The sequence below is a fragment of the Sminthopsis crassicaudata genome, chromosome 3 (genome assembly GCF_048593235.1).
Source record: "Sminthopsis crassicaudata isolate SCR6 chromosome 3, ASM4859323v1, whole genome shotgun sequence".
NCBI lineage: Eukaryota > Metazoa > Chordata > Mammalia > Dasyuromorphia > Dasyuridae > Sminthopsis > Sminthopsis crassicaudata.
The window spans coordinates 7,677,711-7,698,045 of record NC_133619.1 but is presented as its reverse complement, the minus strand read 5'-3'; the positions used below and the strand labels follow the sequence as shown (position 1 = coordinate 7,698,045).

The window sequence follows — 20,335 nt, the reverse complement described above, 5'->3', positions numbered from 1 at the left end:
TAGATTGTTGGCAATGAAAGTGGAAAGAAGGACGCCTCTGAAAAAGATATTGAAGAAGGAGCAGATTGAATGTGCAATGAGGGAGAAGGAAAACAGAAGGAATTAGAGATGTCTGAGTGATTGTAAATATGTGTGTGTATGTTTTCTTGAACAGAAATAGGATTTTTAGGAAGGAGGAAAAGTTTGGCGGAAAAGATACTGATTTTTTAAATTGAAAAGATACTGATTTTTTAAATTGTTTGAAATATATAGGAGACAAGTGGAAATGACAGCCCAGATCTTAAAGAGAGAGAGATGAGAGCTCCCAAATATCCATTTGGGAGTCATCTGCAGAGATAAAAGCTGAAATTAAAAAAAAATTCAGATCAATCAACAACATTTTTAATTACTGTGTGATAAGCAGCGTACTGAGCACTAGGGATACAAAGAAAAAGAGAAGATCATTCTGTAAGCTTGAAGACCTTACATAGTGAACAAAGAAGGGATAGTTGGAAGAGACCTTACAGGTCACCTAGTTTAACCCATAGGTGACAGAGAGTGCTCTTTATGGCATCTCCAACAAGAAGCCATCATCCACCCCCTTAGAGGATCTCCAGCAATGGGGTCCCAATTTCTTCTAATGTAACTCATCCTATTTTTAGACAGCTCTAGTTTGGAAATGTTTCCAAATAACAAACCCAAATCTGATATTTTCAATCTGATCTTTTACGTATTGCTCTTAGTACCATCCTTTTGGATCCAGTAGGATAAGGTTAATCCCTGTTCCATATGATAACCCCTCAAATATTTGAAGACATGTGTCTATCATATAGGAGATAAAATAACCCCAATTCCTCAACTGAACCATGATGGAATGTTCTATAGACCTTTTACCACCACAATTAGCCTGTTTTGGAACACTCTTCAACTTGTCAATGGCCTTCCTAAAATTCCTTTACATAGCACTGAACAAAATACTTCTGCATTGGTTATATCAGAAGACATTGAAATAAGGAACAGAGAGGATAGATTGCTGGCCCTGGGCATGGAGTGGGAGGGGTCAAGAAATGATTCAGTTAAAAATCCTTTCTCTGATACTTACTAAATATATAACTATGGACATCACATATTTTCTCTGATCTTCAATTTTCTAGCTGCTAGATAACTACTAAATTCTCTTCCAGCTCTAAATCTGTGACCTTCCTTCTGGATTCTTTCTCTAAATCAAAGTTAGAATAATATGAGCTTTTTGATTTCCATATAATTCAAACTTTTGTTATTTGTTAAACTTGGTCCATAAAAACTGTCAGCTCTTTTACAAAGTAGCTATTATCTCCCAGACTTCTCTCCATATTGTACTTATAAAGTTGATTTTTGAACTCAAGCATAAGAAGTTTACATTTATCCACATTTGATTTTTATCTTATTAAATTTAGCCCATTATCCTGGCCATTTATAGGAAAGAATAAATTCATTGAATCACAGAATTTTAGCATTGGAAGAGATACCAGGAATCATAAAGTCTAACTTAAAAGTCAATAAGAGTCCCTCTCTACAGCCTTTGCTGAAAGACTTCCTTTGGGGAAGTATAGTGTTCTCTTCTCTAAAGTATAATCATTCTTTGGGAGCAGGTTTTTTTGGGGACTTCTGGAGGTAGCCTTCATTTCCGTTCAGTTCAATAATCACCCCAAATGCAATCAGGAGTTAAAGTCCAGATCCTTTATTGTGTCCTTCAAAGTCTTGAATCTTTTCCTGGGGCCCAGTTAGCTTTAGTAGAGGCCTATCTTTCTCTTTGGTTCCAAGAGCTCCCTCTGAATCTCCATCCAGCACAAAGGTGGAATCTGGAATGAATCTTGACTCCTCCTCCCAGAGAGTGGGCTTGTGGCTCTGGCCCTGAGAGCTTCTTACTTATATTTCTGCCTGACTTGTGAATCTCCTTAAAGGTGTAAACTCCTTTAAAGGTGTGAACTAAGTACCTAAGCATTGTCTCTATCAGTTACTTAGTATCTTCTTTCAAGTTCTGGCCCATAACATCTCCTTGTAGGATCAGATCAATCATATTGAATCATGCTAAATTAGATAATTATTATCTCTATCAATTCCACTGTTTTAGCACCTTACAAGAATCATAACATCTCCCGATTTCTTTTGATTTAGAACATAAGGTGGTCATGACCTCCCTGACTTCTCAGGGAGGTGAAAACCCCAAAAAGGAAGGTGATTATGCCTTCTCTGACTGCTCAAAAAAGGAGTGAAAACACCATAAAAAGGAGGTGATCACACCCTCCCTGACTTCTCAGGAAGGGAGATGAAAACACCAAAGGAAATGAGAAATCAAATCAGATTAGTGGGTTTCTGAAGGGGCTCACTCTTAAAACAGGTATACTTAAATTCATCAAGATGGTAGATATTACACATAATTATATAAATTACATAAGCACATAGCAATATAACACAAGCTAGAAGTGATGTAACAAATAACATGAATCAACATGAGCAATTATACATGTCCATAATTCCTAGAATAGTCTATTGTCCATTATTTCATGTGCCAGGAATCCAATAATTCCTGCAAGCTTTGAAGTCCTGCAATAGTCTCATCTTGTGTTAGGGAATCCAATGATTCCTGATGGTTTTCAAGTCCTGCAGCAGTCTCATCTTCTATTAGGGAATCCAATGATTCCTGCAGATTTTTAAGTCCTGCAATAGTCTTTATCAACAATTTTTTCATCTCAAGGAATCCAATGATTCCTGCTGATTTTCAAGTCCTGCAACAGTCTTATCTTGTGTTAGGGAATCCAATGATTCCTGATGGTTTTCAAGTCCTGCAACAGTCTTTATCAGCAATTTTTCATCTCAAGGAATCCAATGATTCCTGCAGATTTTTAAGTCCTGCAACAGTCTTTATCGACAATTTTTTATCTCAAGGAATCCAATGATTCTTGCTGAGTTTTAAGTCCTGCAACAGTCTTATCTTGTGTTAGGGAATCCAATGATTCCTGCAGATTTTGTTTTTAGGTCTTCTCTTTTATTTCAAGGTTTTTCTCCTTTTCTGTCTCTCTCTGATGAACAAAGAGAATACGTCTCATTGGCATCCATCTGATTCCTTCTCCATCTGAAGAAATACAAGCAAACTCTCTCTCCCAGGCAGTTAACCATCTAAACCCTTCTATTTACCACTTTCTAAATCTCTCCTCAACATCTGGCAATTATACTGGAGCTGTTTGCACTAAACACTGCCTTATTGGTTTAAAAGGTCTGTATTCTCCCCAAGTGTAATCCCTTTCTGCCATCTGATTGCTTTTTGGCTGATAGATCACATCAGAGTCCTGACCTTCTAAAGACTTTCTGGGTGTAAACTCTGCTGCCATCATGCTCCACCTGTCTTTTGTATGATATCTTGGGACTGGGCCCTGCCTCTCATTTCCCTGGGTCAATCTATATTCTGAGGCCCAGTGGAAGCCCTTGTGGCATTTTGGACATAAGATTTTTGGTTTTATTCTCTCAGCTTGTCTTCTCACTCTATCTCCATATTTACACTGAGCTCTTACATGTTCAACTTTTCTACATTGAAAACATCCATGATATTCTCTAGAAACCCCTTGCCAAGAGGGACCCTGTCTTCCCATGTTCAGCATGATCTGGGTTTAAAAAGCATTTATGCCCACTGTGGCACAGTGTCTTATAATCTCATCTAAAGGAGTATCTTTGTGTAGTACCCATATAATTCTTCTGCAAACCTCATTGGCATTTTCCTTAGCCAGATATCTAGTCATTATTTCTGTTGCTGCATTTTCTACAATGTTTCTTGTTACAGCTGTTTGCAAATGTCCCACGAAATCTGCAAAGGGTTCCTTGGGGCATTGCTCTATTTTTGTGAAGGCTTAACCTTCATCTTTTTGTTCGGGGAGGGAACCCCAAGCTTTTGTTGTAGGCTTAGAAATTTGCTCATACACTGTTATGGGATAATTAATCTCTTCTGAATATTCTCCATACTGACCTTCACCTGCTAGTTGGTCAAAAGTGACTTGTACATTAACTCCTGTTAGCCTATTGCATCTGGCTTGAATCCTACATAATTCATGATACTCTGAAAGCTACAACAAGTTTTGTCCAGGTTCTAAACATGTCCTTGCTATGGATTTCCAATCACTCGGGGTTAAGATTTCATAAGCCAAATTACCTAGTAACATTTTAACATAAGATTATGTTCCCCATAAAGAGTACAAATCCTTTTTCAAATCCTTAATTTTTTCCAGATCAAAAGGAGTGTATCTTCTCCTTTTTTGACCTGAAGAGCCAAGCTCTTCAATCACAGGGTATGCATTTATAAAATCAGATACATCCTGTCCTACATTTTTTGCTTTAACTAGTGCCTTTTATAATCTTGTCATAGGCTGCTTAATTAGTGGTTCTGTTTGTGTCACTGCCTCTCCCCCTCTTCCTTCTCCCTCCATCCATGAAGGGTTAATTGAGGGAGATAGATCGGGGGATTGGACATGATCTAATTTCTTCTGCTGTGAATTTTTATCTGATTCTTCATTCTTTTCATCTAGTTTATTGGCACCTCTCCCTCCTGCTCATTCTTCTTTTTCCTTATTCTGTAACTTATATAATTTCCAAAGCCAGTTGTATTAAATTGTATGTATTAAGTATGTCTTTGGAAACTGAGTCAGTCTATTTTTATTGTAGTATTGTAGTTGCTCTCCTACTAATTTCCACTCCTCTAGATCCAATTTTTTTCCATAGAAAACACAGTTTCTAAAAGTTCAGTGATCTGCTCCAAAATTATAATCAAACCTTGGCTTTTCACAAACTTGACAATGCTCTCTGCACATTTTCTTTGAAGAGAAACAGAGGGCTGTTTTCTAAACATCTGCCCCATTTTAACTGAAGCACTAGTTTAGCTCTTTAACAAAGTTTCCTTGTCTGTTTTTGTACTCACCCTAATTTCTGGGTCACAGATGAAGGTTCTTGGCCCCATGTTCAGTTGCCAAAGGTATTGTGTTCTTCTCTAAAATATAATGTTCTTTGGGAGCAGGTTTCTTGGGGAGCTTCTGGAGGTAGCCTTCATTTCAGTCCAGTTCAATAATCACCTCCAAATGCAGCCAGGAGTTAAAGTCCAGATCCTTTATTGTGTTCTTCAAGGTCTTGAATCTTTTCCTGGGGCCCAGTTAGCTTTAGTAGAGGCCTATCTCTCTCCTTGGTTCCAAGAGTTCTCTTTGAATGTCTACAGCCAGCATCTGGAATGAATCTTGACTCCTCCTTCCAGAGAGTGGGCTTGTGGCTCTGGCCCTGAGAGCTTGTTGCTTATATTTCTGCCTGACTTGTGAATCTCCTCCTTATATATGCTCTCTAAAGGTGTGAACTCCTTTAAAGGTGTGAACTAAGTACATAAACATTGTCTCTATCAGTGACTTAGCACCTTGTTTCAAGTTCTGACTCATAACAGGGAAGAAACCAACAATGATGGTTCAGTCAACAAGAATTTAGTAAGCGCTTACAGCTAAACCGTGGACGTACAAAGAATGGCCAAAAAAATGGGCACTGCCCTCAAGGAGCTCACAATCTAATAAGAGAGAAAATGCAAGAATTTACCTATGTACAACATGTATACAATATAAATGAGAAGCAATTTCAGAGAGAAAGTGCTATCATTAAGAGAGAATAGGAAAGACCTAAGGAAGATAGGATATAAACTGAATCTTGAAGAAAGGTTAAAACAAAACAAAACAAACAAACAAAAAAAACAACAGAAAGCAGAGGTGAAGAGATAGAGAGATAAACAAGGAAGTGGAAAGGAAAAAGAAGCAAGGGGTAAACAACAGGAATTTCTAGAGGTTACAGAGATTTCAAAGAATTTAAAGATTAATTTTATAAAGAACTTTTCAGGTTTTGCAAGAGTAAATGTTGAAAATTACCTATGCATATGTTTTGAAAAGTAAAAGCAGTATTAAAAAAAAGAAAAAAGAAAAAATGCCTAAAAAACCATTTTGATTTGAGAACTGAACTCTCTGAAGAGAGAAGTTTTAGGAGAGTTAGGAAGTAAATCTGATGATGAAGTATTGAATAATGAATGAACAAAGAAAACATGACAGTGTAGATTACTTTTGAGAAGTTCGCCAATAAAAGAAAAGAGAGCACAATAAGGTAAGACAATAATAGAACCAAAAGGAGGAGATTTTTTTTTGATATAGATGATGGAATGCCACACTTATGATACACTACTCAAGATATAACATGATAACAGTTGTTTAAGAAAATATAACAGGAGGAATAGGAGACCTACAGAGCAAAACAGATGAATTGATGTTCCTGGAAATAAGGAACTTGTCAGTATCTTCTTTCCTCATCTTTCCTTGCCAGACTAGTCCTTCATTTTTTATAAACTTTTATGCTTCAGTGTATAGCCATGTGCTCATGTTTTAGGTTTCATAGATTTGATCTAAACTTTTGGCTCATTATGTTTCTTCCTAGAATCCCCATCTCAGAATAAAATTTTATTATTATTCCTCTCTAAGTTTTCATCAATTTTGGCAAGATACTGTATAAATATTCAATAATGAATATGTGAACAGAATAGCCTTTTGTATACTACACTACAAAAGCAAAACTACACATAAATATATTTTTAAAATACAAATGATACATCAACTAGTTAGAATAGCCCATAAAAATTGATAGAATGCTTTCCTTTTTTCTTCTCACCTTTCTCTGGGTACTGAAATTCTTCATATTCCTGCCTATGATTTAGCATCCTTCAAAGGGGAAAAGAGTTTGCTGCTGTTGTTTAGTACATTTCCTCCCAAAGACCGTACAGGCATCCAGCTTTATAACTTCTCTCATAGTTGCCACCTTAATCCAGAACCTTACTGCCTCTCATCTAAAATATCAAAAACAATTTCCTAATTTGTCTCCTTGCCTCCCTGTTTAGTCAATCATCTATCCAGCTGTCAACATGCACATTCTTCTACTTTTAACCACAGAATCCTTCTTTTCCTTCAAGAAACACCTGAAGCATCAACTTTATGAAAAGTGTTTCTTGTTATGTCTAATGCTAAGACCCCACTCTAACTGCCTTGTATTTAAATACTTTCTATCCATTCTCTTTATATTTATTCTGAGTACACTTTATACATCCTTGGAGTAATCCTTATTACAATATAAGCTAAGTGTTTCATTCTTTGTATTTGTACTGCCATTGTTTAGTACTGATCCTGGCACATGGTAGATTAAATTAATTTGTATTGACTGAATATTGAAACTTCCTTAAGAACACTTAAAAAAAAAACTTCGCTTAGAAGCTCAACACCTTGAATATTATTAATCAAGCAACCCCTTTCCCATCTGATTGGTCATTTTGACTATTTATGGTATCAATAGAAGATTGAGTCCAGGAACCTAGCTTCCTTAGTCCCTTTCTAAATTCCTCCAGCTTCAGTGAGTCATATGTAAAAGCTTCTTTTCCCTTTAAGAGTCTGGATCTACCCAGAAAACCCCCTCTTTTTTATAGAAGGAAGGATATTGTAAGCCTCCAACTTTCCCAGACAGCTGCGATCCAGAAATCTAAACTACTTGGATAATGTAGACCTTTTTACCAGGCTGTCATGTTTTTGAAAGACTATACCTTTCCAAGGCTGAGCCCAAGAATCCTCCTCTTATACCACGTTGAGATGTATACACACACACACACACACACACACACACACACACACACACACACACACATACACACACCCCTCTCAATCTCTTCCTCAAGGCTGCCACTAGTTACCTTTAGGAAAGAATAACCCTAATAAAGTCTTCTCTTACTCTGCTTCCCTCTTAATATTTTATAGGAAAAGTGCTGAGTTGAAAAAGTCTATAATATCCCTTTTATATTATGATTAGGGGGAGTAAAAAATAAAGTGCTGGAATCAGGAAACCTGAGTTCAAATCCAGCCTCGGATACTAGCTGTGTGATCCTTAAGCAAGTCACTTAGCCCTGTTTACCTCAATTTCCTCATCTATTAACTAGGAATAATGATAGCATCTATTTCCCAGAATTGTTATGAGAATCAAATGAATTAATATGTGTAAAGTGTTTAGGACAATGATTGGAACATAGAAGGCACCCAAAAAAACATTAGCTATTATTACTATCAGCTTAAACATATGGTTTTTCCCATTGGAGGAATATAAGTGAACTAACTCATCTTGGGGACAGTCTCAATTATTAAGACTTAATTAGGGGATGTCCTTAGTCTCCTCAACAAGTTGATAATGTTGGAACAGAAGCACATTTTGCTTTGGGGAAATGCCTCAATTATAAAAAATAAAGGTTCACCAGCCCCTACACTCATCAATTTGATTGGGAAATTCCCATTCAGAACTCTCTTATTTCCTTAAAGAAAAGAACAATCATGACATCATCTCTCCTGTGCAATCGAAGTCCACTTTTTTCTTACATAAATTTTCCCTAAAAAAGAATTTCTTCACTCTTGGAAAACTTCTCTTCATTTTCTCAATACCTCAAAAATGTCTGTGTAGCACTCTGACTGTTCAGTCTCATTGTCCCTCTGCCTGTTGGGGCCCAGTCCCTTTTCCCATCATACCTCGCATTAATGGCATAAACCATTTCTCCCAGGTACATCTTTTTGGGCAGCATGTGTGGCTTCTAGCATTCATCATATTCTTTGTATCATCTGTACTTTAGATTCTTCCAAGCTGGTAATATTCCATCTGCCACAAAGACTATCGCTCAGAACATATTAGTGTTAAAGAGATGGGCTTTTGAAATAATAAGAAGCTGGAGATCATTAAAAAATAGACACAATCTACTAAAGATAATAGAGCTTTCCCTTCTAATCACATCAGCTCAAGAGGAGAAAGGGGCAGAGAGTAAAATCTTAGTATGAATTTATAAGAATGAGAATATTTCAAGTTGTTTCAGTTGTCTGCCTTAAAAGGCACTGTGGTTCCCCCAACCAGTCCTGTGGGAAATGCACAAGTGACTCCTTGTTGAGTAAATCTTCAGGGATTTCTCATTCAGGCAATCAACTATTTGGGCTTTGAGATTTCTTCTAGATCTAATGTGTTCTATTCTCTAATCATTTTATTTCTCATTCTGTATCTATAGCACTTGTACAAGGACTAACTCGATAGATTCACAATCTAGCTGCACAACAAATAGTCTATTTTTCATCCACTTTGTGTATCCATCATGGATGGTTAGAGCCACTATGCTAATTGTATTGCTTTTCTTTCTGCAGCCCACTGAAAATGCTACTTTTAATCCCCACCAGCATTCCCCTGCCATTCTGGTTGTTTTTTTTCTTTCTTCCTCAATTAATTCACGTTTCTCTGAAAAATTGGATCTTTTCAGTGACATGTTTCATAGGGGGGGAGAGAGAAAGAAAGGGAGTATTGTATGAAGTTGTCATACTCTCTCAGTTCTGAATGTGCTTTTTTCAGCCTGCAGCAAGCACTGTGGTCATGGCTCGTGCTTGCTGTTGTACCATATTATATACACTTGTTATTGCAACAGGCTCAAAGAAATGGTGTCAAGAGACACACTTCATAAGTACAGTTATTATTATCTCCGATGTTCAAGCTGCACCAAATAAATGTCTGGCATTTCCAGAAATTGCTATCGATTGAGTAGCAGAGTTTACAAGGCCAATCAATAACAGTTTCCCCCCTGCTATATATTTATTTGTGATCAAGCTCTGCTCCCTGTTCCTTCAATGCTTTCTAGTGCCTGTAATTGGTCCAGGATAAATGGATGATTTCATTCTTTTCCTGGAAAAAAAGAAGAAAAAAATTACCTTTCATTAAAAATATCTCTATCCCTCATCTGGAAAAAAAAACACAATTCAGTGTCAGTCCATGAATGTGTTCATGTGCCCAAGGACATGGGACCTTCTTTGGGAATGTGAGCATCCTCCAGTGAGCAAACCTTTGTGTGGGTCTGCTTTCCCCTTGTACTCAAATCACTGACTCTGTTGCTTGAAGCGCTCGAGTTTTGGAGCCTCCTTTTCTGTAAAATGAGGGAGCCAGATGGATTGTCTGATCTCTAAGGTCCCTTTCAGTTCTGTCTGGACGAATGGTTCTGGCCTCATTCCTCAATAGGACCTTTAGGGCTTCAAGAAGGCACATTCGGTCTCTGTGACATTTAGTTCTGCATTAAAGGACAATACGTGTCTTTCATGGAGATATGGAGAAGGGATGGATCAATAATGTCATCGGCATATAGAGCTCCTGCGAAGGAACTCCTCTGATCAAGCTGCACTTGGCACAGTGCCTGCACATAGTAGGCATTTCATAAGTGTTGACTGTCTAAATGATATAGATTAGGTAGATTAGATAGATAGATAGATGGATGGATAGGTTAATGTAAATTAAATAAAGTCTAAAGTCAGATTCTCTGCAATTTAAAGAGTTCAGCAGTTAAGGAACTGGCACAAATTCCCAGAGTCAGGATACTTCAGAGACTGGATTTGAATTCAGGCTTCCAAGGCCAGTGCTCTCTCCACTGAGCCATGCTGCCTCTCCATAAATAGAAATCATGAAACATTAGACCTGGAAGTGACTTTAGAGAACCCAAGCTTGAGTTTGTATTTTCATATAAGGAAACTGAGACCTAGACCCAGACATTAGAAAATTCTAATGTCTTTTCCAATTCATCAGTCAGTGAAAAAATATTTATTAAGTACCTACTGTATGCCAGGCATACAAAATGGGCACAAAAAATCCCTACTTTTAGGAAGCTCAGGTTCTAAGTTGCCTAGCCCTCAAGGTGGGCACTCACTTCAGAACAGCCTCCTGCCCAGCAGGGTTGGGTTGCAAAAACTCTGAATATTCATGTTGAGAGAAATATCGTCTTGCTCCTTTGAAAAGTCTATTGAGGATATGATGTTTGTGGGGTGATTCTTATGAGTTCCAGCCAACCTAAGATGGAGTTGTTTTGGAAAATCTGCCTAAAAAGGGAAAATGTTAGACTGGATTAACTTGACTTGAAGATGCTATGGTGAGATTGACTATTTCTCCTCTAAAACCTCTCTCTCTTCCCAATTGCCCTATTACTTTAGAGGGACCATCCTCAGGCACAGACCTGACACCCAGATAGCATTCAGTGCTCTTCAATCTCTCTCCCCTTCCCCACCATCCAATTAGTGCTCAAGGTGTGAGTTACCTCTCTATTCCTGGTGATGCTATCTCCATTTAAGTGCTGCCTCCCTCCCACATCACATCTAGTGGGGATGCCTGCTGATTGGTTCAGATCTCTCACTAGTCAGTCCATCAACTGTCAAATCAATCTCCCTAAAATGCAGGTTGGCTAGTTGTGTGACCCTGGCAAGTCACTTAACCCCAGTTGCCTCAGCAAAAAAAAATAAAATAAAATATAGGTTGGACCATACCACACCCCTAGTCAATACACTTCTATGGCTCCCTATCACTTCTGGAATCAAATCTAAAACCCCATCACCCACAGACTCCTCCCTGATCCTGGCTCCTGGCTGCTCCTCATATAACACTGTCTATCTCCAGGCTCTCTCTAGTCATGCTCTTTCCTCACCTCTGCCTCCCAGCTTCCTTCAACTTCCACCTAAACCCACCCTTACAAAAAGGCTTTCCAGTGCCCCTTAGTGTCTTCTTTTGCTGATTATCTCCAAATTATCTTTAATGAAGCTTGTTGTTTTTCTAGTTGCTTTTCTGTTCTCGCTTCCAAAGTCCAGGACTTCTGTGACAAAAGGGACTAGTTTATTGTTCCTTTGTTTTGGTTTGTTTTGGGTTTTTTTGTGTTTCTAGGGCTTAGCACAGTGTCTGGCACCTAGAAGGTGCTATGAAATACTCATTGATTGGCTAACTGACCCGAACAGAAATCAAAACATGAATCACCTTTAGTGAGCCATGTACTGTGTCCCAGACCATGTCCTGGGTACCCTGGCTATCTTCCAATCTCCCTCTTCTGCTGCTTGGAATAGTGAGAGAAGGGCTTGACTGGGAGAAGGGAAGAGGGAAGAGAGAAGAGATAGTTTTTTAAGCCAACTCATCCTCCCGCAGAGATTCTACAAGGGCATCTGAAAAGTTAGATCTGCCCGGGTTACTCCCCATCTCAAGAATGATCCATAGCTCCCTCTCCCTTCTCACTCTTGGTTTCTCTGTTGGACAGTCATGCACTACTTGGAGTCCATGGTTGATCATAACCTCATATATAACCTGTTTGTGGGGTTATAGCTGAAAGGACAATTAGAGGCTTCGGAATCCAGTAGTCTTATTTTAAAGATAGGAAAGCTGAGGCCCATGGGGGTGACTTGCCTGAGGTCATACAGGCAGTAAGTACAAGAGGCAAGATTTGAAACATGGTCCTCCTGGCTCCAGAGCTCTTTCCTATACAGCTCCCTCAGTGATGGTGATGGAGACATGATAAATATCAAATAAATGTTTTGTTGAGGAAGAGGAAGGAGATGAGATGAAGAGGAGATTAAGGAAGTAGAGATGGAGGAGGAGGTGGATGAAGAGAAGGAAGAGGATGAAGAGGAAGAGGAAAAGGAGGAGAATAAAGAATAGGAAGAGGTGAATAGTGATGATATGGCCCAGTTATATTGGGCCAAGAGGTTCCCCAACATTGGAGTGGAAAACCACTTTAGGGACCTTTGGATGGGCAAGGAGCCAGGCACAGTAGTTAATTGTGTAACACTCCCGTAAGAAAAGGCCAGAGGCTCTGGGCTCCAAGGCAGGTGGCTGCTCTGACAGGCTTTTCCGCCTCTGGTCCAGACCCACTCTGTCCCTCCAGATGGCCAGGCCACGCTCATGTCCCCGAGAGCATCAGAGGGCTGCCTTCGTCATCACAGGCATTGCCCAAATGGAAAAATACCCGGGCCGACCTTCCGCAGGCCTTCGGGGGAGGGAGAGGGTCTGCAAACACAGATTGTTCATAAACCAGGAGGTTTCCTTGTGTTCAGTGATTTCCCAGGTATTCTCCAGGCACTAAGCCGTGCCTGGTTAATCGTTGGCTAGAAATCAATCCCCAAAGAGATGGTTCCTGATAAAAGTCAGAACGAGCACAGTCAAGTTGAAGGGGCAGGTGTTTTCTCTGCAGTTGGAGCTCAGTGGTGGGGTCTACCGCCCCATTCTCCTACGGCCTGGAGCAGCCTCCAGCCAATGAGCTCCAGGGAGAGAGCCTGCTGTGCAAACTGTGCTGGGGAGCCTTATCAGGCTTGGGAGGAGAGCATCTAGCCCAGCAGATCCCACTGGGCAGCTTCCCGGCCTTGCCCTCTGCCCTAGTTTCTGGAACCAGCACGTTTCCTTTGAGGCTGCCGGAGGTCCCAGGTGAGCAGCTCCTGGGGAGGTTCCAGTGCCCGGGGATCCTGGCTATGATATCCTCATGAGTTTCCCAGAAGGCTTTTTGCCAAAGCTGGTCATTACTGCTGGGCACCCACCCATGTCCCTGTCTGTGCGTGCATGTGTGAATGAATGAGTGGGGAGGGAGGGGCAGCGGGCTGGAGTAGGGAAGGAACAAGAAGGTGTCTCCCAGGGGCCCAGCACCTTGGGCCAGCTGGAGGCTCTGGGATGACCAATAGGACTCGTGGGTATATCAGAGCACCCATCACCCTCCTTGGAAATGCCTCCTCGACTCACCAAGGAGCTCCAGCTCATTGCCATCTGTTCCACATGATGGGGAAAGCCAGTTTATCCATCCAGATGGCTCCGTTCCAGCCCCAGCAGCATTTCAGAAAGGTTGGGATAGTGAGGGAAGGACTTGCCTGGGAGAAGGTAACAGGGGTGAGAGAAGGAGAATTCTTTTTTTAAGCCAACTCATCCTCCACAGAGATTCTACAAGAACATCTGAAAAGTCAGGTCTACCCAAGTTACTCCCCATCTCAAGAATGATCTGTAACTCCCTATTATCTAGGTTAAAATCCAAATGTATAAGCTTGTTTTCTAAAGTCCTCCAAAAATCTCTCTCTGGATATTTCCAGATTTCTCACACGTTGCTCCTCATCATCTATGTCTTACCCAAAATAACCCATTGGAATTATTTTCCAAACTCAACCTTCAATCCCCCAGGTGCCACGCACCTGATTCACTTCCTCCCCAGCTCTCCTTTTTAATCAATCAATCAATAATTTTTTTTCAAATTTGCCTTTGTGCCTCCCTACCCCACACAGAGTCTTGCAAATAGTAAACACTCCATAAATGCTCATTAAATTGTAGGGATTTAATTTTTCCCTTTAGTCTCCCTTTTCTCCCGAGGATTTGGGGTGGCAGGTTTCAGTTTGCTGGAGGGGGGAAGTAGGGCTGGGCAACCTGGATGCAAATCAATGGCACTTTGGACCTCAGTTCTCACTTAGGAAAATAAGTTCCACATCCCAGGAGGACTGGTTGGGGGAACTCTCAAAGGTCCTTCCAAGCTAATGTTCCTAAGAACCCTCAGGTTTTCTTCAAAAATACAAGATTACTTGCTGCCTAGGGGAAGGGGTAGAGTGGAGGGAGGGAGAAAAAAGTGAAACACAAGGTTTTGCAAAGGTGAATATTGAAAACTATGTTTTTGTGTATTTTGAAAAATAAAAAGCTATTCTAAAAAAAGAGAAAAAACACAAGTGGATATAATGTAGTAACTTTAGTGTTCACTGATGTGAACAGTTCCTCCTAAGGGGGTGCAAATTGTGGCCCACCATATCATTCTCCCTTAAGTCCTCCAGAGGGAAAATTTCCAGTATGATGAATGGCATCCAGAGAGATGCCATTCTCTGGGTCTTTTGATATTCCAGAGGCGTTCCTTTTGCCCATCTATTGTCCTTTGTTCACCATTTTGATTAAGCATTCTGGGCCCCCTCTCAAATTCTGCAACAGTAAAGGAATGGATTTAAGCAGGACCTTGACCAAGTAGCTCTCCACTGCCTGTGGGTGTCCCACAGATTCTTTATCCTAAAACTCTAAATGCCCACAGAAATTGATGCCATGAAGTAAGAGAGCTCCCAGTGAATCCATGGAACCTATCAATGGCCAAAGCTTCACCTAGGTTGTTGTGGGCTATACCCATGATCCTCATCATATGGCTACAAATCTAGAACAATCAGTTGATTTTGTTGCTTTCTTTCTCTTTATTTTCTCTCTTTTTCTCTCTTCTTCTCTGTCTTTTTCTCCTCTGTCTTCCTGTTTCTTTATCTCCTTTCTTGTTTTCTCTGTATCTTTTGTCTCCTATTTTTTTCTCTCTATCCTGTTTTTTTTTCTCTCTATGTGTGTGTATCTCTCTGTCTCTGTTTCTCTCTGTGTCTCTATCTATCTCTCTGGATCTGTCTCTGTCTCTCTTCTTTGTCATAAGAGATTACTTCCTAATGGGGAAATAGGGGAGAAATATACTTGGAAATGAAGATTTAAAATATATTGATAAATTTTGTTTTTATAAGAAAAAACAATTATTCACCAATTGGGTCTTGACGTATTAATGAATGCTGGCAAATAAGGGGAAAATATAGGAAATAATCACTCAAAATAAGATCTTAATAAACCATCATTGACCAACTGGATGGTTGCTCTGTGATTTGCCAAGACTAGGAAAAAAGGGATGAGGTCCCTTGGTAAAAACATGGGATTTTTTGCTTGTTGTTTTGGAGCTGTGATTTCATTCATACTGAGTTCTAGTGAGGGAGTTCTGAGTGTAGACTAGTAAGCCACTTCTCTGCAGCATGGAATCTTCTATCCGGGGATGCTGGGCCCTTTGCTTATGTTCACAGAGCTGCTATCTGTCAGAGAAAGGACTTGAAGCCACATGGGCCTGATTCAGAGGCCAGTCTTCTATCCACCGTGCTAGAAGTCAGAGAATCACAGCCTTTGAGATCATGAGATTCAATCCCCATGAAGAAACAGAGCCAGGAGAAGAGCTAGCCTCCGGCAAAGTCTCCTGCAAAGCTTCATGGTAGCCCAGAGGAGATTACTGAAGGTGGCAACAACACAGGATATCCCACGGTGTGTCCCAGCAAGCTGCAAGAGGTTGGGCACATGGGCTCACGAGCTCTATGCTAGAGCTCCAAGGAATCTTCCAGTTCAGTTCTACTTGGCTCGTCAGCAGATTGAGCCCCATTAAGACTTTTCTAGGCACGATATCGTTCAAAGGCTTTCTTTGAGGTTACTAGAGGTTGGGCTCTCCATCAGTAGACACAGCGTCCATATGGATGATTCTAGGTCTACGTCAATGCTCTGAGCATTTCGTCAGGGAGGCACCCGAGCATTTCAAAGCCCAATTATCGCTCAATATGTCTTAAAGAGTTGCCGGAGGCTCAGGGAGCAGAAGTCACTTAGTCAAAGCAACGCAGCCAGACTGTGTCAGAGGAAGGACTAGAAAAGACGTGTCCCTGTCTATAAAACTGGACCCCCTGACACTGCCTGAACACACGCATGTGCCCAGAAACCTGTTTCTATCCAATGAGCTGAAGAAAATGGAGAATAGGGATCAAAGGAAGCCCGCTATCTCCTCAGTGCACTGACTGTGCATGCGTGCCTCCAGAAGATTTGGTGGAGTTGCCTCTGGCACTAGTCCAGACTCGGAGTTGGCGATGCCACTGGGAGATTTCTATTGCTGTGTTTGATCACTGCACGGGGTGGGTCGATGGAACCCACAGCACCATGACCAATTTGTGTGCGATTCATTTGAGCTACAACTCATGGCTAAAGCACCTTAGGGTTTGCACATTTTCCTTCATTGCCACCAGGGGTGAATGGCACAGATTCCCTCCCCCTGCCCTACTTCCTAGAGGAGGAAACAAAGTTTTAGGAAGGGTGAGTGGCTGATTCATCCAGGCGTTCACTGAGAGCAAGCTTTGCTGACTCCATGTCCCGTACATCATGCCCCGGGCTGCTGCCTGCCAGAGGAGATGTGCCCACAGCCCCAGGTGTACATGAGCCGGACGAACAGAGGGAATCTTCAGAGGCAGCGGACCTGAACTGCAACTCCTATGAGCTAGGGAAAGGGTGAGAGAAATGCAGGGAAAGACTGAGAGGGGAAGAAGAAATGCTTGAAAGAAACTCCTAAAAGAAAGAAGGACTCAGTGATTCTAAAGTCCCCCAAATTAGAGTTACTACAGTGCTGGTGATAGGCAGTGTGGTACAATACGTTGGGAGCTAGTCTTGTAGACAGGAAGACAAGGGTCCGCATCACATACACCTCTAACATGGAATGTTTGCCCAAAGTGGACAAGGCACTAAAGTCTCAGAGCTCACCCAGAAAACTCACAAAAACTAGAGGCTGCAGAATAGGAACTGACCTGCAGGTAGAGGAAGTTCACTGGGAATTCCCTACATGACTGAAGGCTAAAAGCACAGATCTAGACCCTCCTACACTTTTCTATCTCTGTATCACACCTATCTCTCCGTCTATCCAATCCATATGTCCATCCATTCATCCATCCATCCATCCATCTAGTTATCCAATCCATCTCTCTATTTATCTATCCAATCCATCTATTTATCCATGTATCTATCTATCCAATTCATCTATCTATCCATCTATCTTTGTATCTATCCATCTATCTACCCAATCCATCCATCTACCTATCTATTCCATCTATTTATCTAGACAGATAAATGCATACACACACACACACACACACACACACATATATATATATATATATATATATATATATATACATATACATATATATATATATTATAGCACATAAAGGTCTATTTGTTATAACAGGTCAAAAGTTATAACACATAAGAAGGTCTAGTGGAGAGAAGAATCAGGAAATCTACCTCTCTTTAATACATGTTAATCTCTGTCTCTCTGTCTCTGTCTCTTTCACACACACACACACACACACACACACCACTCTCTCTCTCTCTGTCTTTTTCTCTCTCTCTTTAATCAACATCCTTCTTAACAACAGCAATAGTAATATTAATAACAAGAGCTTGCATTTATAAAATGTCTTACAATTTGAAAATGCTTTACATATGTTATATGTATGTTTAATTCTTATAAAGTAAGCCCCATCATTACTCCCCGTTTTATAGAAGAGGAAATTAAGACTGAGGAAGCCAGTTTATTTTGGCTCCAATTCTAGCACTCAATCCACCATTCTCCCTGAAAAGACAAATTGAAGTTAATGCTATGAGGCTATAACAGGACCATCCCCGTCCTCTTTCTAGAGGCACTCCCATTTTAATGCAGCTGAGGGTATATCTGCATGGCAGGCTGTCATGTTATATTGTTGATTCACATTGACCTCATGGGGCACTAAAACACTGAGATCCCAACTTACACATCAGAAGATGATACTTTTTTGGACCCAAATGAAAGGCTTTTACCACATTTATCACTATTGAATGGGACCTTATTTAAGTTATCCACCCTCATGTTCTAGAATGTCATCAACCATTCACGATTTTGGGACAAACTTCTCCATTCTGTGTCATCTCCAAAATTGAGATATATCATCTATGCCTTCGTCTTAAGTTATTAATTTTAAAAATGTTCAATAATGGAGGTCAAGTCATCTCGAAAGAGATATCTGTAATGTGCTCAGGCACATAGTTGGTGTTTGATCAATACCTGTTCCCTTCCCCGCTCCTTTCCCCAAACACAAGTTTTCCAGGTTATTCAAGTGAAGATGGTGATTACATTGACATCGAACTACAAACAATTACTCTTCAAATCCAATAAACCATATGAATCCATCTGAGTGTATTTATCCACATCTTTCCATCTTCTGTACAAGAATTACATCAGATACTGTATCAATACTTCACTAAAATAAAGGCAAATCCTATAAGCATTCCCTTCTACTAATTGAATAATCTAGCTAATTAAAATAATATTAAATAAGAATACTGTGGTCACAAAAGGAAACATGGTTAGCATGACTTTACCTATTTTTGATAAAACCTTGTCATCTCCTATTTCCTACCTCCTTATCCAGACTGCACACTCTCTCTAACATGAGCCAGTCTTGAATTTTCACAGGAATCCAAACCAAGCTCTCCCGCCTTCAGCCTCCAATAATGAACTCTTTTCACTGAAGTAAGATGCTTTTTATTTCTCAGAAATTCTCTGTCCTTTATGGAAATCATGGAGAGATCAATACTGAAAAGAAGATCCAATGATTTAAGAAGAAATGAGATAGTAAAGGACACATCTATTGAGTATCTCAAAAGGAACATTCATGTACCATCCAACCTAGAAGTAAGAAATGTTTCTTAGGCAACATTAGACAGTACTCAGGCCAGAAATCTCAAACAAGAAAGGATCTTATAATTCATCTACCATACCCAAACCATATCCAAAGTGGGTCTCTACTCATGACCTATAAATGGACACTATTTTCACTATCTTTATAATCATCATCACTAATGATCAGTGCTAGTGGATACTACTTCTGTATTGAGAAGGACCCCACTACCTGCTCAGGTGGCCCATTGCTCTTTTGGATTTCAATGCCTACTGCAGAGAAAACCCTTAAAAAGTACTGACTGGTTAGTGGATAAGTTGGTAGATCTAGCTGTTTGACATGAAGCTTAAATCACCTCTCTACACTTCAAATTCATGTTAACCTATTGTACCTAGAACTGCCCTTTGAGCCCAACAGGATAAATCATACTTCTTTATCCAAGCATAAGAGGGTAGCTAGCTTGTCCTCACCAAGCTTTCCCTCTTTTCATTAAAGAGACTCAATTCCTTCAACAGGTCCTCCTGTAGTATGGACAGGAATCCTTTGCTGCTCTAGCCAGGGCTTCATAGATGGCAGACATTTCCCTATAAACATGAAATCTGCTTTGGCTTAAAGGCATGTGGTCATTCCTCCTCCCCATACCTCCTGGTTGGCAGATGCCAGACAGGGGTGTTTGTGTGAAATTTCAAGCTACTGCTTTCAGCATCATTGTCTATTTCTGATATAATTCCAAGTACTTATTATTTGGCCATCACTTAGCACAAAGCCTGGCATGCAGTAGGAGATTAATAAATGTTTAATCTTGGTGGTGATTCAAAGCAATGATTTATATATGAGAGCTTGAGAAGAAGGAGAAGGTTGGATGAAGAAAGATGGAGGTAATAGCCCTGTAAACTAAATGGAGATCACATATTGAGGTCAAATGTGTTGGAGAAGTCTCATTTTACCAAAAGGCCCACTTTGCCCAGGAGACCCTACTTCACCAATAATAAGACACTTTGTTCTCTATTCTAAACTTGACTTTACGATTCCATTGATAGATAAAACCACACCACACCCAATCTTAAAGTGTCCTGAGGAACACACAATAAGGATGTACCAGAGATAGAATTGGAATCTAACTTTTCCTACTTTGCTGGCTCTGGTTTGAAAAATGCATTCACATTTCATTTGAACCTCATTAAAAACAACAACAACAA

The 20,335-nt window shown here is 40.2% G+C and overlaps 1 long non-coding RNA gene across 1 annotated transcript in view; it reads right to left on the bottom strand.

The window, feature by feature from the left end:
* Window positions 1-8,865: 8,865 nt before the first annotated feature.
* Window positions 8,866-20,335, bottom strand: part of LOC141564786 (uncharacterized) — a 67,726-nt gene continuing 56,256 nt past the window's right edge. The window contains exons 4-5 of the long non-coding RNA XR_012488719.1: window positions 13,603-13,727; window positions 8,866-9,759 (exon numbers count right to left, since the gene is read on the bottom strand). This is a non-coding gene — a long non-coding RNA (uncharacterized LOC141564786). The remainder of the gene's footprint in view (window positions 9,760-13,602; window positions 13,728-20,335) is intronic.